The sequence below is a fragment of the Tenrec ecaudatus genome, chromosome 5 (genome assembly GCF_050624435.1).
Source record: "Tenrec ecaudatus isolate mTenEca1 chromosome 5, mTenEca1.hap1, whole genome shotgun sequence".
NCBI lineage: Eukaryota > Metazoa > Chordata > Mammalia > Afrosoricida > Tenrecidae > Tenrec > Tenrec ecaudatus.
This window is the reverse complement of record NC_134534.1, coordinates 142573989-142593139: the sequence shown is the minus strand read 5'-3', so window position 1 is coordinate 142593139 and position 19151 is coordinate 142573989. Positions and strand designations below refer to the sequence as shown.

The 19151-nt window shown below is 41.5% G+C and overlaps 1 protein-coding gene across 3 annotated transcripts in view; it reads right to left on the bottom strand.

Annotated features, from left to right (window-relative positions):
• FHIT (fragile histidine triad diadenosine triphosphatase) overlaps nucleotides 1-19151 on the bottom strand; it is a 1786389-nt gene that overhangs the window by 1452007 nt on the left and 315231 nt on the right. For all 3 annotated transcript variants that reach the window (XM_075550745.1, XM_075550742.1, XM_075550743.1), the window contains exon 4: nucleotides 8889-8958. The gene's annotated coding sequence lies outside the window, so the exon portion shown is untranslated. The remainder of the gene's footprint in view (nucleotides 1-8888; nucleotides 8959-19151) is intronic.

The following is a 19151-nucleotide window of genomic DNA, read 5'->3' as shown; positions in this document are numbered from 1 at the left end:
CAGAAGCAACAAAGCCCACATGGATCATGTGTGATCATGAGGTATTGATGGGATCAGGTATCAGACATCTAAGACCCAGAACAAAATCATGCCCAAAATCAATTGGGGAGGGGAAGCATGTAGTGGAGACCCAATGTCCATCTGTAGACAATTGGACACACCTCATATAGGGGTCAAAGAGAAGAGATGAGCCAGTCAGGGTGCAGTGTAGCACCAATAAAACACACACTTTTCCCCAAGTACTTTGGCTTCCTTCACCCCACTATCATGACCTCAGTTCTACCTCACAAATCTGGGAGACAAGGCATGTACACTGGTACAGATAAAAGCTGGAAACACAGGAAATCCAGGGCAGATAAACCCCTCGGGACTAACAATGAGAGTAGAGATACCAGGAGGATTAGGGAATGGGAGAAAAGGGGAATCGATCACAAGGATCAACATATAACCCCCTCCCAGGGGGATGGACAGCAGAAAAGTGGGTGAAGGGATATATCAGTTAGTGTAAGACATGGGAAAAATAATAATAGTTTACAAATTATCAAGGTTCATGGGGAAAGGAGGGTGGGGGAAGAAGGGGCGGGGGATGAGAAGCTGGTACCAAGGGCTCAAGGAGAAAGCAAATGTTTTAAAAATGATGATGGCAACAAATGTACAAATGTGCTTGCCACATGGATGGATGGATGGATTGTGATAAGAGTTACACAGGCCCCCAGTAAAATGATTACAAAACAAAAAAACTCCTCATTCTGTCTCTTCTCCACCTTTTCTAACTCAGCCTCTCATCATCTCTTGCTTTAGTCTTTCTTTCTGGACCTTCATCTTACTGTTTGTGATACTAACACAAAAACACAAAACATCCAAACCCATTGCATTAAGTCAATTTGGACTCATGGTCCCCCTACAGGACCAGAGGAGAAAATCCCTAGAAAGAAAAACTGGGAGAAACCCCTTAGTTTCCAAAACTGTAACAGACAGTCTCATCTTTCTCCTGGTGGGTTTGAGCCACTGACCCTGCATTAGCAATCCAATGCTTAACCAATTGGGCCACCTGGGCTCCTCATACCAATGTAACCTCCAGTGAAATGAGGACCTCGAAATGTAAACTAAGAAATTTGAACTTTGCAGACCTCCCAAACCAAAATCCTAAAACATAGTCCTACAGGGCCAGGTACTCCGTGGGAATTCTTCGGATTATTATGGTTTCATTCCAATTAATGCTCTCGGGCATCTCAGTGACAACCTGATAATTGACTGTGCTATGCAATAGCAGTGCCTGAGTTTATCTGCCCCCCCCCGTCCCCATCGACTGTTCTGTTCTCCACATCATTGGCACACAATGATCCCCCAAAGTGACAGCGTGAACGTTCAGTGTGTTCGCGAACACATCTCAATGTCAGGTGAGTACGTCCTAATGCTAAAACTGTCACACCTCTGCTATTGCGTTCTGTGATAAAGATAGTTTGTGATCGAAACAGATTATCATCAAATAAGGCTTCTTCGCTTTATTACATTATATAATTAATGGAGACTTTGATATGGCATCATAAAAAAAGCAGAATGTAGCAGCGTATTGGTCTATTTTAATTGTTTTGGGCTAATGAGAAAAGAACAAAGGTAGAATGACTATGTAATTGACATACTTCTATCAAGCGAAAGCCAGACGATACTATGGGACACTGTTCAAAGGTAGGAGAAGTGGTAAGAGAAATGACTCATCATGTAGCTCAGAGGAGCAGTCCCAAACCCATCTAGTGGATTCCAACTCATAACAAACCCCAGAGAGGGTTTTTCAGGCCTCTGTAATGGTAGTTCCATCTTTCTCCCCCAGAGAAGCTGGTGGGTTTGAACCAGAGGCCTTTTTGTTAACAGTTCAGTGCTTATCTGATGGGAGCCACAAGAGTAGTAAAGGCATGCCAAGTTAAACGAGCCTTTGTCATAGTACTTGGTGTTTATGGTTAGCTACTGCTGAGTTGATTCTGATACATGGTGCGATCCACAGTGTGCAGAGTAGAAATGATCCACTGGATTCCCAAGCTGTGAGTGCTCAGAAGCAGATCACCAAGCCTGTCTTTCCAGGGGCCTCTCTGCGGGTGTCTGTGAACAGCCAACCATTAGGCTAGTAGTTGAATGTTTGACCTTTCCTGTCACCCAGGGAGTCCATAGGAGTGCACCTTATTCATTCAACATTCACTTAGCAACAGCAGCTAAAATCCTTTGAGTGTACACTCATGGAAAATCAGGTTAAATACTGCTATAGGAACCGAGGAAACAGAAGTAACAGCACACAACATTCACAGAAGTTGTATGTAATAACAACATGAACTGGTAATAGACTGTCAGACAGTCATGAGTTCTGTGAGGAAAGATGCAGCAGGGTCAGGAGGCGGAGAAGGAGGGGCTGTGGAGTTGCTTTAGAGAGCATGGCCGGAGAAGGATACTCTGGGGAGATGGCACTTGAGCGGAAACACGGTGGTACGGAGGGACGAGGCATATAAATACCCCAGGACAAAGACTTCCCGACAGAAGCCACCGAAAACACCAAGATGTTGAGGTGGGAATAAGTTTGGCATCTTTGAAGAACAAGAAAATAACTAGTGTGACTGGACCACGGGGAGAAAGAGAGAGCGGTATGTGAAGAGGTGAAAACAGAAGAGCGAGCAAGAGCCCAAACTGGAAAGGCCTTGAGACCACGTCAAAGATACGGGGTTCAATTTCCAAGATGACAAGGAGTTATTATGGTGTTTTTATACGGGGCAGTGAGAGGATATGGCTTATGTGCTTTTTAAAAAAAGATTGCTTGCCTATAGTACATAGCTCTGAGTACAGGAGGCAAAAATAAAAGGATACCAGTGAAGAGCTTACATTACATTACAGATGGATTAAAGACACTAATGTACAAAGGAACATTTTTAATATATATAAGAAAACATAGGAGAGCAATTTATGATCTTGAGATTTAATATGTATTCAATGTATCTACTGAGAAGAATTTCCTAGACAAAAGTGAAAAGCATTAAAATAAAGGGAAAGGATTTATACAATTGACTGTATTAAAGTTTAAAATGTCTATACAATAAAAAACATCATAGAGAACAAAAGTTGAGCCTAATATTTGAAAAATGCATTTGCAACACATATTACTGACAAAGTTGTGGCATCTAGGATATAGAGATCTATAATATAAAGACAAATAATTCAATCAAAATTTCAGCAAAAACAATATATTGAGGTCTAGACAAGAGATGGCAGTACCTTTGACAGGGATAAAAGTTGGATATGCCAATCTGGAACTCAGTGACCAAGGCAGAGCTACAAAACTTTTAAACAGTTTTTCAACAGGAAGTAGTAGAGGGGTTTGTTTTTTTGGTTGGTTGGTTGGTTGGTTTTTCTGAGGTTATGAACAACCCCCCACCCCAAATAGTTTTAAAACCATAGGACTGAAAGAGGTACTCTAGAGAGGGTATATAAATAAATAGGAAAGAAACCCAGCATTTCCCAAATTAAAAAAAATTATTTATTTATATCCCTATCTGGCCATGATAGAGTAGCTTGTAATCCATGAAAGACTCTTCCCCCAAAAAAGTTATGAAAATATCTCAGCCATCATTAAACACCTTAAGAAAAGGAATCACCAGGCCAGTGGACACGGACTCTGGGACTCGGGGACATTCAGATCAAGTGGCATGACGTAGCTCACAAAGAAAGTGTCTGGTGTGCAACATGAAGGGTATGATCAGTGACACATGTAGAAGTTGCTGAATTGGATAAGGTTTTGTTATGTATATTTTTGCCAAAATTGAAAAAAAAAAACCAAAAGCAATGGACAAAAATAAGTACAAGGAAGAAGAAAATGTTGTAACAATTGATTGTGGTAAAGATTAGACTGTACAACTCTTCTTGATATGATTGAGCTAGTGAATTGTATGATATGTGGGTGAAGTGCCAATAAAACTGTTTTTAAAAAACCGACAATGTTTGGCAGCCTACTTTACTGAATAATGACTGAGTATTAAAAGCTATGAGCAAACCATCTAAGCTGCAACTATTGATGCATGAAAACAATTAGTACAAATAGCTAATGGACCATACAAACCTCTGATTCCATGACCCTGGAACCAGAAGAACTCTCTGGAACGTAGCAACAGCTACCAGCTGCTCTGAATAGGATCACACTGCTGTTGAGATGCCACCGAGTCAGTTTTGACCCATCACAACCGTATGTATAACAGAATGAAACACTGCCAGGAGGTGTGTCATATTTGTCCCTATGTTTGAGACAATTGTTGCAGTCACCGTGTCAAACCACCTCGTGGAGAGCCTGCTGCCCTTCCACTTTACCAAGCACGTTGTCCTTCGCCAGGGACGGGTCTCACCTGGCGACATGTCCAAAGTACATGAGACCAAGTCTTGCCATACGTCCCTTATGCGTAGCCTTGAAACATTGCCAGGGTCACATTAGAAGGTCTCAGGTAGAATGAAAGCAAAATTGTGGAGGAAAATTCAAAATTATAAAGAAGAGCAGGCTTACTGGTTTCCTAGATACTGGGGGAACCCCAAGACTATGGCCTTCGTCACACTGCAGGCCCAGAACGGAACTCACCCCTATGACTTACTAATCATTCAAGAAATAGATCTAAAAGGTAAACAACAACACTTGGGGGGTACAAACTCCTTCAAACAATCGACCAAACAAACCAAGGTCAAAATACAATATTTGCCCAAAGACAAAGTTCAGATGTCAGCAGGGGTTAGTTAGGAAAGAAGGAAGAATGGAAACAGGAACACAGGAGTGGAATGAGAGGTGTTACACAGTGGAGGTTGCATGCCAGGCAATATGTAAGAAATGTTGAACGCAAGTTGCCTTTTGAACCTCCACCCAAATCGCAGTTGTAAAAAGAGAGAAGAAAAGAAATGAGTGGCTACAAATGACCCCTCAGCTCCCACGTCAAAAGAAAGAAAGAAAGGTCTTATTAAAAACAACTAGAAAACCCAGATTAAGAGCAAACAGAAAGGACGTGTTAGAAGATACTGGGCCACTGCCAGAGTAGCTTTACCTGGAAGGACCCAGATCCTACAGAAAAGAGATGTTCACTGTGATCAGTCTGATTTTCTGCACGTAGCTTTTTCTTTGCATTTGACATTTCTGAGTGTGAGCAAGGAGACTAGAAACCTAGAACACTGGAATAAAACTCAGTGGAGCCTGAAGCAATTTCACAGTGTTCCAGAGGGGGGCAGATCCAATTCACAGCTATTGAATGGATTCCATATGGTGAAGACCTTATAGGACAGGAGAGAAATGGCCCCTCCAGGTTCCAAGACTTTTAATTCTTTATAGGAATAGGGAGTCTCATCGTTCTCACCAGGAGTAGCTAATGGGTTAGAGGAGGTGGCCTTGTGATGAGCAGTTTCATCTATAAAGTGCCACACCACCAGAGGCCCCACTCAAAATCCCAGCTCACTACCATCAAGCTGATGCCGACTCACAGCGTCCCCTATAGGGTAGAACTGCCCCTTTGAGTTTAGAAAACTGTGACTGTTTTCGTTTTACCCCAAGAGCGTTATAGGTACATACGTTACATATTTAATTGAATAGTTCAATTGTTCAATCATATCAAGGGGAGTTGTACCATCTCTACCACTTCCATCTTAGAGTTGTGCATTCACGATCACTTCTAGTACTTCTCTCCCCCTCTTGCCTTCATCATTTACACCTGGCATCCCCATTCCCTCCCTATTGCCTTTCCTCTACCCCTGCAGTCCCTATAACTCTCTATATCAGTTATTATCATTATGTAGCCAATCCTCCTGTTCCCCACAGAAAACCATGGGGAACAAATCACACTAAGGTGGTCAGGATAAGATCCTATTAAGATAAAGACAAAAATACAAATAATGTGTCCGTGGGAGAAGACCCCATCAACCTTCAAAAAGCCAGGGAGGGAATTTCTTTCATGGAACAACTAAGAGATGCTTGCACCAGTACAAATTCAGGTCTCGTCTACAGGGAGGTGGACCAGCCAAGAATCAAGTTCGATCCAGCATAATGAGTCGTGATACTGTGATTTGTTATGAGAGTAAGAAGCCCCTCTCTCTCCCATGAAGAGGCCGGTGGTTGTGAACTGCTGACCTTGCAGGTCCGAGTTAGGGGGACAGACATTGGTATTTAGGAAAACCAAAGCAGTGGAGAGGAGCGAGATACTAAGGAATTATTCTGATCTTCTTATTTAAGTTTATTTACCCCTAACAACATTCTCTAAATTGTTCCTTTTTAATTTCTGAATTCTTAATAAGTCAAGCACCAAGCACAACTTTCAGTACTCTCACAGTCCTGGAGAGAAGTATTTCTCTCAGGAACAAGCGACGAGGAAAATCCCTCAGGAAACACATGAGGGATTCTTTGAGATCCTTTGAGACTCTTATGAAGAACTATATTCTGGGAGTAAGGATAACTCAGAGTAAGACCAAGCATTATACATTCTGCAAACAAGCCTCAAGTGAGCTCAGTCTCAGGCTGGCTGGGAATGGTACACCCTTCTGCTAACTGCTACAGGCCAGAATGAATCCTGTTCGAAGGATGATAATATTATTCAAAGCCTCAGCACTTTTTCATGTAAAATACCAGATTCTCTGTGAAACGCAAGGAACGGGAGCAAGAGAAAGAATAGACAACAGAAACAAACCCACAAGTAAACTATAATATTGTCATGATCAGATATGAATTTTAAAGTATTGTGATGAATATATGAAAACTAGAGTTTTGTCACAAGAAGACTAAAATTAATTTATTATTATTTGCTTATTTTATAGGCACAAAAATAGCAACTAGACAATCTAGAATTGAAGAATACAGTTGCTGAAATTAAGAAACCACAGTCAGGTCAGAACCCTGAGATACTTCAACAGTAAAAACCCAAAGACCAAACTCACTGCTTTGGAGCTAATTCTGACTAATAGCAAGCCTGCATAAGCCCTGATGTTTACACAGTGGGTTCCAATCCACCAGGTCAGCAGTTTGAAACCACCCGCTGCTTTACAGGAGAGCGATGAGACTTCCTGCTCCAGTAAAGAACTACAGTCTCTGAACCCACATGGTCAGAACCTGCCCTGTAGCATTGTTGTGTCAGAACATCGCCCATGGCAGTGAATTTGGCTTTGAGTTTGAGGGCAGAGCAGAGCCCTCACGGCCTTTCCAAAGCCGTACATCTTTACAAGAGCAGGAAGCCTTGTCTTTCTCCTGCAGAGGAGCCGGCAGGTCAACAGCCCAGTGCATAACCGACATCAAGAGGGCTGAAAAGAGAAAGCACAAAAGGCAAGGAAGGGAAAGGACGAGAATTCATAAAAGCTAAGCAAATAACATATTTTCGGAAGAGCTACATCATGATTTCACCAGTGCAACGAAGGACAGAACAGTGAATTGAGGAGAAAGCGGCACACAGGCAAGTAGCCAGAGCAACGGCAATCTATCGCTCAGAAGTACAGACATGAGGTGACAAGAGTCAGGAGGGATAGCAAAGGGGAGAATTTTTTTTTTAAGATGGAAGAAATAACCGCATCTCTGCAAATGGAAACAGGATCCACTGGAAAGGGGGAAACTGAGGTTGCACTGGAGGGAGAAGACAGCTATGGAGTCAAAATCTTTGAGGACACGAAAGATGGCAGAGTCTCCTCAGGGTGACCACACAGTTACCTGGGAGAATGCAGACAGTGCTGTTGGTGATGACACAAGGCCACTCTGCTTCACTGGCATGTGCTGAGCAACACAGCACCTACCCTGCAGCCTACATGCTGAAAGAGGCTAGAGCCTCTGCTGAAGAGGAGGAACGAAGCTACTGCATTTGAGCGACCATGCGGAGGAAGGACGGCCCTTCACTCTACTGTCAGACTGAAGAAAACAGCCATGAACCAACTGACAGGTGGCAGGGGAGGAAGATTCTTAGATCGCGGCCAAGTCAAGCACACAAGCCAGCAGCACTTTCCATGATGCATAACATGCCCTGTAGTAGACTTGACCAGCACCATAGCAACTGGTCACATGTGACTACTGAGTCTTTGAAACGAGGCCCGTATGTCTATGAAATGAAATTTCTACTTTGTTTAATTTTAATTAATTTAAACAGGCACATGTGTGCCCAGTAGTTGCTATACAGAACAGAAGAGTATGAATATGAACAAAGTATTCAAAAATAATTTTAAGACGTAGAAAATCATTCTTAAAAGGTAAGTGCTAAACAAACAGGCAGAGGGGTGGCCTGGAGTGAGTGTATATGAGTTTGAACACAGGGAGCAGGAAGGTGAGAGAACACATTTTAATTCACTTCAGCCTCCTCCCAGACCAAATTGGACAACACATTGCTATGGAAGCCACTTGAGAAAATCCCCTTCCAAAGTCTGAAATGTCACTGCCATGCAAAAATTATTCTTTCTCACAAGAAGCAGATAGGTTTCATACGCTATGAATGCTGCCTATTTTTCTCAGACCTAAAGAACCCTTTCCCACAGATCGGCTTTCTGTCTCTAACAAAGGAAGAAAAAAAATGTGATTTCTGAAAATTCCCAGTTACAAGATTATTTTATTATTGTTGCTTAGAAATCCGGTTTCTTGCTTTTTGTATTTCTAAAGGATCAAAGAAATGTATTCTTTAGTGTACAAAATGAGAAGGAGATTCTGATTGGCTGAAACCACAGACCTGCTACTTTTGCCTTAACAAAACTAATTTAAAAGGAAAACAATCGGAGCATGCATCCCTAACCCCTATCAGCCACCGACATTCAGAATAGTGTCCTGGTCCTGTCCTCATATGCTTAGCTGCAACATTGCAGGCAACCCTGTGGTGTGCCCTGACCAACCAACACAGCAAGACCAGCCTGGGGCCAGAACCACTCACCCCGTTGAAGAACCCCAACTTCAGACAGGGGTCAGATGGAGTGCAGGTAATATCTGGATATCTCTTCACACTGTATTTTGGAGGAAAGAGACAGTAACATATCTTTGTTAGTTTCATTCTTTAAGTGACCCGAGGTTTAACTTTAATGTAATCAAAACATGGAAACATTCACAAGCCCAGACAGAGGACAAAGTCTGCATTTTAAAAGATCCTAATATACATTCTTTCTAGAAAATGTCTCCCTGGGCCAATCAGGATAGCGTTATAATTTGTCAGACTCACAAGTAGACAAAGGTCAATTTCTCTTGGTCTTTGAAGCAGAACCACATCCTCAAGGTGCTTAGCCTAGATCGGGTGCTGGGACATACCCATGCAGGCCTAGTGGGGAAATCTTCTAGATTAACTATGCTTCGGAACCAGGGATTGGCCAAATTTAAACAGAAAGCTCAAGAACTGAAGACTCCATAGATGGCTACAACCTTGTATGGTGGATTTTGGCAGCTGTCCAGTCGTGGGTCTATCTACCTTGGGTTTGGTATCTAGACGTACACTTCTGCTACAATGAATTCCCTAGTTCATAGAATTTGACCCAGGCTTGAATTTGAGGCTCTTCCTGCTTCCCTCTTGGGTCCCTGTCCCCTGCCCCCGCCATGGGAGCTTTGAGAACGAAAATAAAAACCACACTGATTGCCATCTGTGGATTCTAACTCATAGAAAGGAGCGAAAACATGTACTGCTGCTAAGCCATCAAGACCAATGCACCAAGCTCTCGCCAGTGGTCACTGTGGAAGACAGCCATCTTGTAACTGAATTCTAAAGGGACCAAAGGAGGAAAGGGATGGGTCCTTGAAGTCCGCCCCAACTCCTTAGGAGACACCCAAGAGAGCCCAATGAAACCAGCAGGAAAAGAGACTGCATAGGGATCCCCTCTGCCGCTCTGTCCACAGCCCCCTCTGCTGGAAGATGGATTAGGTAATCAAACACTACAGTAACAATGACTAAAGGAAAACAAATGGGGAGAGAGAGAGAGAGAAAGTGAAACGACACAAAGAAGACAGCCCTCAGCAAGACGATACGACTCTGTAGCACCCAGAGTGAAATGCCGTGATTAGCAAATAGGAGTGGCAACTGGAAAACCACTTACAGATGAAGCAATATGATGAATGATTTACCAAAAGGTCAACAGTGCTCTTTAATCGTCACCACCCATCAGTTTCTATTGCCTTCAATTTGCCTGGCACATAGCAGAAAGCTGGGCATAATTTACTCCCCATAGAAATTAACCTTACATTGCAGCATCAAAAAGAAAAAAGAAACATACAATTGGATATACAAGCAGTTCAAGTGTCCAGCCTGGCTTCTCCGGAATCCTGGCATGCGTTTTTTAAAAAGCGTTACATTTCAAACACAGTTGTGAGAGGTACTGTCCTCAGCAAATTCCAGAACTCTTGGCTGTGTGCTGGGTCTGGCTGATGCACTGCCACGTTTCACAAAAGAGGGGGCCAAAGACCAGCATGAGTGGGGTGGGGTGTCAGCATCTCCCCTTTCTTGCCTCTGGAAGCTAAGTTTTTCAGCAGCCCCCTTCTTTGAGCTGGGTGTGGCTGCCAGACTTTCTACCTTGACATGCCTCCTCCGTGTTCTGACACAGGAGCTGTGAGATGAACTGCTTTCACACCCTCATTTGACAACATTTGTTCAAAGAAAAGACCTGGTGAAAATATACTTTTGAGCAGGAGGGATCTGAAAATTAACATAGCAGCAGACTTCCAGATTTCCTCTACCAAACGTGCAAAAGCCATTTTCATTGAACCAATTAAACCGATCCCACCAGAACGTGGGTCCTTCTTTCCTCTCCATTCTGATTTTGTCAGGTCAGTGAGATATTTTGTGTCTTGTGGATGCAATTTAAATTATCTACATTATATTTTACATTAATTGTCGTTATTTTCAAAATCCATCTCCCCAGACACTATTTAAAGATGGTAACTAAAGCTCCGGTACTAATTGTTATTTTCAAAATGGGACAAAACATGATCAAGATGAAAGAAGAAGGTCAAAAGAATTATGGGGTAGGGGGGAGAAAGAATGTTCATTATAGCACTGCTAGTAAGCATAAAACATGGAAATACTAGATGCTAAGCTTTACAAACTGTTCAAATTATTTATGGTATTGGGGGATTTTTGCATAAGTGCCATGCTAACCGATTGCGCCTTGGAGCCCCACGGACATTTTTAATGCCATGAAGACAGACTCGTGAAATTATTGAGGGAGGAAAACACATGCCAAAAACAGTAGGTATGGTCTTCACAGGTTTAATGGCAGTGTTACATCTGTATAAGAAGATTTAAAGTTTGGCAAGCACTGATTGGCCAACCCATTCTCCATTCAGAACGTGTCTCCTGCTCAGAGCAGCTAGGGAGGTTCTGAGAAATGACAGGTAAGCAGAGTGGGGGCTCCTTCAAAAGCCTTTGTTTTGTCCCCATTGAGCAGATCAGAATCAGCTAATGGGTCCTCTTTGATCTTTGGTCCTCCTACTGCAACCACAGTACCTGCAGGAATAAGAGCCTTCTTGTGAATGGGAAGGTGAAAGCCACAAGCTACAAGCGAGGAGCTCGAAGAGAAACCCAGACTTGGAGAAAACCACCTAAGTAGGGCTGGGTGGGATTTTTTGTTTGTTTTTTGCTTTCCTTTTGTTTCTTTGTAATTTCCAGTTGGACACATTTCCTGATACATGGTCATTTTCCTTCTTTCTTTCATTTTTCCCCCTTTCTTCTATCCTTCCCTCCCCCTCCCCCTGGTCCTCTTCTTCCTGCTGTTTTGGCTTGCTCACTTGCTCTGGCATAGACTCTGACTCACAGAAACCCTACAGGGAAGGGAAGACCTGCCCCATAGGATTCCCAAGGCTAACCATCTTTACAGAGCAGACTGCTAAACGTTTCTTTCAAGGAACACCCGGCAGCTGCAAACCACCCACCTCTCAGTTGCAGCTCAGCGTTGAACCACTGCACCACCTGGGCTTCTCTTCCTGCTTCCCTGTCACTGTACTGATTGGCTGCAAGAGAAAGGAACCTAACATCTTTCAAGAGACTCGGTAAGGAGGCTGGGGGCTATGAGTGCAGACTCAACTCATCCAAAGAACAATAATAGTACAAGCAAACAAGCCATACCAATAACACAATTCTTGGAACCATTCAAGGGCATAAATATTTTTATTCAATTGTACACATATGGACTATTATTAATTAGGATTCTTATTGTTCTAGTCAGAGAACATTTATTAATATCTAATATTGTGCTGAAGGGGCCCTCATGGCATGCCACTTAGGAGTTGAACTGTAGTCCACAATGTTTGCAGTCAAACCATCAGCTGCTCTGAGAGAGAAAGATGGAGCTCTCTACTCCCATAAAGAGTTAGATTCTCAGAAACCCACAGAAGCAGTTCTACTCCTGTTCCATAGGTCACTATGAATCAGCATCAGCTTCATGGCAGCGAGTGAGTCTATTGTGCTAAGTACTGAGAATCTATAGATAAGGTCAGGGTCAGACCAATAAGAATTTTTAAAACTCTTTCAGGACCAGTGGTGTGAGTGGCAATGCTGGGAGGGTGGAGGGAGGGTGGGTTGGAAAGGGGGAACCAATTACAAGGATCTGCATGTGACCTCCTCCCTGGGGGACGGACAACAGAGGGGTGGGTGAAGGGAGACGTTGTACAGGGTAAGATATGACAAAATAATAATGTATAAATTATCAAGGGTTCATGAGGGAGGGGAAAAAATGAGGAGCTGATGCCAGAGGCTTAGGTGGAGAGCAAATGTCTTGAGAATGATGAGGGCAATGAGTGTACAGATGTGCTTTACACAATTGATGTGTATGGATTGTGATTGTGATAGGATTTGCATGAGCCCCTAATAAAACAATTTAAAAAAGAAAAAAAAGAATTTTAAAAACTCCATTAGTTCTACCTGGATTGAGACATATCTCCTAGTGGAGCATTATTTTTACTGTGATAAAGTGTTTGCATGTCAGTTTTCCCCACCAGACACTAAAGGCAAGAGCCACTTCCTTTACCTTTGCTAATAATGCCCAAGAGTTCCTCCCTCCAATAACCCAAGCACAAACTTAGATTTCAACCATAAATGCCTATCAAAATTGACAGCAATTTTCACCAAGACCCCTCCTTTACTTCAACTCATCGTACTTTAAAAACTAGACACTAATGATGTTCTTACATTTCCCAAATATCTGGAAGGAAGGGGGAAATCACACATTAAATTCTCTCAAGTAACATTTACCTCCTCGGCCCCAACTGATTGGAAAGGACCGGACCTGGCAGCTCCTTTCATCACTTGGTCTATACGCCAAATTCGTTTGTTGTGCCCACTGGAAAAATGTCAACGTCCCTTCCGATCTCATACAATAGCTCATCCCACCAGTCCTTCTAGAGACTGGTGATCTGGGCAACCACTCCCCTTGTGATTGAAATAAAAATCATAGAGCAGACGTATGGGGCCCAACAAGAGCCATGGTGGAGTTAGAAGACATGGAAGAGTGCTCGATTCTTCACTACCGGATCCCCACGGGCAATTGCATGGAAAGACATTCACTGCAGTTATACAAAGAGGACCTGCTGGTTCAGTTCCAACTTTATTGTCTTCTAGTTCTTTAAAACAAAAACCAACCAGGAAGGGTAAGAGACTAGATATTGATGGAGAGAGACCAAAGGTTGTCTTTAGGATAAGAAGTCTTCATCACTGCCCACTAATTATGTAAATTTTTTTCCTGCAGCAAATTCAGTACATTTATTTATTGAGCCTTACCACCACCATCCTGGTAACCCAGAAGAGAAGCCAATCTATAATTACTAAAGCTACATTTCAAAATAGACTCCAAAGGACACATGATGTCATTTGCTAAAATGATTCAATCCAGATGGAAAGCATTCTGACCTATATGTAATTGATTGACCTTTGCTATGCTCCTCCTGGTTATTTATATACTATCATATGCATGAATGTATATCAATGGTATTTACACTTGGCAGCTACTTTTGAGAATGCATTATTCAATTGGGAGTCAAAGCTTTTTACGACCATTTCCTGGGCAAACATTCATAAATGAAGGACAAGAATAGATGTTATCTTAAAAATAATGTCTCATAGGCTCTGGAGAGGCTTTGTTACTCAGTTGTTTTAAATTATAGCCGACAGTTCTATCCATGATGGGGTTTAATAATGATTGTGAGAGGCACTTTATGAAAAGGATGGGATGTTTCAGAAACTTTTGATAAAAAGACTAGTAGTGAAGATGATTAGAGACCATAATAAATTATCAAAGATCAGAACACACCTCTGTGATTTCTTTATTTAACTATGAAGTTGGTTCTCCAAAAGGAGTTAGCTACAAATCAGGGGACATTCAGATGGTCAAGATGGTTTCAAAACAGTCATAGAAGCAAAGACAGATTGGGTTAGGGATACCCTCAAGCTCCTAATCCAGACCCAGAGTACGCATCAGTAGCTGATCATGGAATCATTACTCACCCATCACGCATTGCCCTTGACACGGACTCGAAGTTTGTTCTCAAACAGTACTTCAGGAAATTACCACCAACTAAATAGACTTGGACCTGAACAATCCATATAAGTTCCATTACAGAGCTCACTTTAGATTCTAAAACATATCAATATTACTCAAAATACCGATTATGAAATCCTCATTTAACTCCGCACTCCTTAGTTCACTTGCCCAAAGTAAATTTCCACTGATATAAAGGGAAACTCGCTGATAACTATTATTATCTTGTGTTAATAATATAATCAATGAAGGTTTGAATCTTATTTACTGACAAAATTAATTCTAACTTTTGTTTCTTTATATTCCATGGCTCAATCTAAAATTAAACAGAATTTTCAAAACACAATTTTGACTCACCTTCAAATTCTAGGGGAGATAAACCCTCAAATTAAATTTAGAACCTTTCAGAGTTGGTTGGCTTTTAAACCTAACTGCCTCTGGGGGATGTGATTCTTGGAGCATTTGAAAATCAAAGAGGGATCTAAATAGGAAACGATGAAGATGCTCACTCATTTAGTACAATGGTTATCGCTCTGAGAGGTAGAAAGAGAAGAAAAAGATAAAGGGTAATGTTGTAGTTCTTAAGTTAAATCATAGGCTCAAAAATGTTCAGTTTACTATATTTCAAACCACATCGCCCTATAAATACAAAGTGTGTGTGTGTGTGTGTGTGTATTTAAAATCAAGATTAAAAATTCAGGCAACATTTTAGCTTATTCTGAGTCAGTGCTTCACAGTAGAGATTCAGTCTATCAAGACAAACATAGATATAGCTTAGAGCCCAGAGTTTCTAATGGTCAACCAAGAAAAAAAAACATAATCAATACTGGCAATATCTTGTTCTGTTAATTCAACTAGAGTGTTCCTGAACATATATCAAGTACTTAAAGTTCCATTTTCCCAAGCAAACGTGTTAATAAAGCACACTTTAACTTCTTTGTTAGGGTAGACTTAAGTTACAAGCAAAAGCTCTCTGGAGTTCAAGTTAGAGAATCTTAAATGAGGAATTGGAGGCATCTCGTATACGTAGGTGGAGTACTGGTGCTACTGCGATGTCAGCAGTTTGAAACCCTCAGCAGCTCTGCATGGGAGAGATAAGGTTTTCTACTCCCGAAAACTTATAGTCCTGGAAACCCACAAGGGCAGTTCTACCCTGTACCACAGGGTCACCATGATGCGAATGTGATGCGAGTGAGTGAAATAGTATCTAGGACAGGAAGAACAGTCTTGCCTTATCAGGAACCAGAGTCAGAATTTGGAAATCTATTCAGATCCAAGCTACAGACCTCTTTCTGTAGCTACCTGGCTAATTCATTCATTCTGAAACCTTTATGCTTTCACCTCTAACTATAAACATGCTTTGGAATCAACCTGACAAAAATGACCAAATTTGTTCAACTCTCCATAGTTTAAGATGAATTCAACTAGAGTCTTGTGCACTATCCATAATTCCCAGAGAGAAAATATAATTAACCCAACCAAGGTCCAGTGTCCACACCAATTTGATCAGCTACAAAGGTCTATCAGGAGATATAGATTCAAATGCCTACCAAGATCAGGCATGTAATTAAAGGGGTAAAAGTGACCAGGTGTGAAACAAGAAAAAAGTCTACAACAAACAAAGCTCCTGCTGAGTCTCAACTTTGGCTACATAAGAATAGATATGAATTTTTCACGGAAATTTCCTCATTTTAAAAAAATTGACCTCCAGGCCATATTGGTCATGAGCCTCTGATAGTGGGGTCCTACAAGGAGTGAATTATGACTACGCCAGATTCAAAGGGTCACAATGGACCAACATGGTTGAGGTGCCAGCCATTTGGAATGACAGACTGTCCTGACAGAAAGGGTCATCAGGGGTCATCAGGTTAAGGAGTTAATCCAACAAGACAGGGATTAGCCACTACTCTTCATGTAGCACCTCAGACACAGCGCAGATTTGCGTTAAATTTCCAAAAGTATTTTGTACCAGATCAGATACTAAGGTGAGCAGAGATTATTCCCATGTGACTCTGGGTCCATGGAAAACAGGAGCAAAGAACCAGGAAAGCACACAACAAACTATCCCCAGAAAAAGGCAGCACCATCTGCTTTGTTCCTGTCTATAGTCCCAAATGCTGTCATTAAAATACTCCTCATTAGAAAACTGTAGATTCATTTTGTTGTTTACTATGGATGACACAGGTCTTTTTGAATAGTCTGTCAGCATCCATCATACAAGATCTGGTAAAGAGAAAACAAAAGCATCATACAGGATCTGTGAAACATAGAGGTCTCATCTTAAACAGCGCTTCCTCCGGGAAGAGTCAATTTCTGGATCCTAGGAGACCTGGTCCCTAAGAGACCAGTCCCTGGAAAATGACTTTGTCCTTGGAAAAGTAGAAGGTCAGGGCGAAAGAGGAAGACTGTCAAATAGCTACATTGACACAGTGGCTGAAACAATGGACTCAGAAATAAGGATGCTTGTGAAGATGAGCCAGGCCTGGTAACGTTTCCTTCGATGGTCCTAACACCAGGAGAGGCAGGCGTGTGTGTGCACACAGCACTCTGCCTGCGTTGTTCTGGCACGGAGCCCCTGCACTGTCCATGCACAACTGTGTCTTTGTCCCTGCCTAGTAGGTGAGCTCAGTGCAAGCGGAAGGAATTTCTAGTTTTCTTTATACTCCAAATGTCTATTTGTTGGATAAATAAATGTTGTCAGGCACACTGAAAAAGGCTGTTTCTTTTTTTAAATCTGTTTAACTTGGGAAAAGGGTTAAATACCTCCTGATTCTTTGTGTGAAGCTTCAAACTTTCTATAAATTTTTGACTCAAAAGAATGGCATATACCATGGCCAAAATATTATGAACTCTGAACTGTGTGGTTACAGTGCTTTAAAAATGTTAAGTTATATTCAAGGTAAAAATCCTTTAAGATTAAAAAGATATACATAATTTCCCTATATCCCTCTATTGATGCAGATATAAATATACTTAGTATATATAGAAGAAAAGGGCATGGTAAAATTCTCTACCTACAGACATAAAATCCATATATTTAAACTTATGAGAAATTTGGAGAAGTTCAGTATATGCATGACTTGAAAGACTTATGTTCCATTCTAAAGAAATGAGTCGGCAAATTTCCCTAGAACTGGGAACTGTTAACAGGAATTAAGTTTTAGATGAAATAAGCTAAAAATTAAATTAAAATTAAATGTATCATTTATAGGCAAGTCATATTCTTTATTAATTTTATTGAAGGTGAGACTATTATGTTTCATCATTGGTAATTGGACTGGAACTGACCAATGCCTCTCTATTCTCATGAAAAGCAGCTTCAATCTTCCAGTTGTTACTGTTCTTCTAGGTCTGGTAGCCCTTCATCATGTGCAGTTTGATCCCCTAAGTTAGGAGAGGAGGGTGACACCGAAGAATTTCAAGACAATTGATACACTGGAGACCACAGAAAAAAGGTCCAATGAGGTCCATGCACCCAGATATCTGATACTAACTTATGACAAATTAAAAGGCTCGATGTTTGATCATGAATGGGGGCATTTTGTCTTCTCATTATGAATCAATAGGAATATGTCGTGAAGGTTTTGTTCAGAAAGAAATACTTGCCAATGGAATCACAATCAATGTCATTTGGACAGATAAAGCAAATTGAAGGACGAAAAGAAGAAACAAAAATTCCAGCAGTCTTTGCCAAGAAGAAACACCACTAATGGGTATTACAAAACGAAGAGTCTTAGATTTAGTTAACAGGTTTCATTACATTGACAGATTTTAGCATTCATAATGATCCTTATGGATTTTCAGGAGGGAGAGTAGGGGATGCTGCATGTATGCTAATTTGTCCCAGAAAGGCTTTGTACAGTGGTCTGTAACTGCTTTGGGGCTAGTAGTGCTATTAGATAAATCAAATTTCAATTCTCATATTGGTTAAAAGCTTCGTTCTTGTGTGTAAGTTTCCAAGCCCTCTAAACCTTAGTTATCTCATCTGAAAAGTTTCCTAACCCTTGCGAACCTGCTACCTCATGTGAAAACTATCTCTAGAAATTACGTCCTACAACAGTTATAGGTCATAACATCTTTACTACAACAATCCTCAGATCTCACCACCACTGAGTGGATTCCAACTCATAGTGACCAGGTAGGACAGGGTAGAACTGCCCCTGTGAGTTTCTGAGGCTGTGAATCTTTAATGGAGTAGAAAGCCTCTTCTTTCTCCCACAGAGCAGCTGTTACTTTCCAACTGCTGACCTTGAGGTTCTCAACCTAACACATACTACCCTGTCACCATGCCAAAGGCATGTTATAATAAGCCTCTCTCCTATCTATTTTGTAAATTAATGCATATTGTTTTGTGATTTCAGTAAACAATCAAGAATGCAGCAAATGCCAGATTGAAGTAGTAGGTAGGTATAAGCATACATGGTTCTTGCACCCGCAGAGCTGAAAGGTTTAGCCATCAAATAGCAACACAGGGAGGTGGCAGATGCCAGGAAGAGAGCCTATAGGGGCCTGGTGTGGGTTAGGTAAAAGGCATTTGAGTAGGAACTTGAGGAAAGTGAATTAACTCGGGAGAGATCAAGGAAACAAAATTCTCAGCGACGGAATGAGAATGCGCAATGGTCCTGTGGCAAAGGGAGGAGAATGGTTTTGAGGCAGACTAATAGGGGCTTTGAGCCCTGGGAAACATG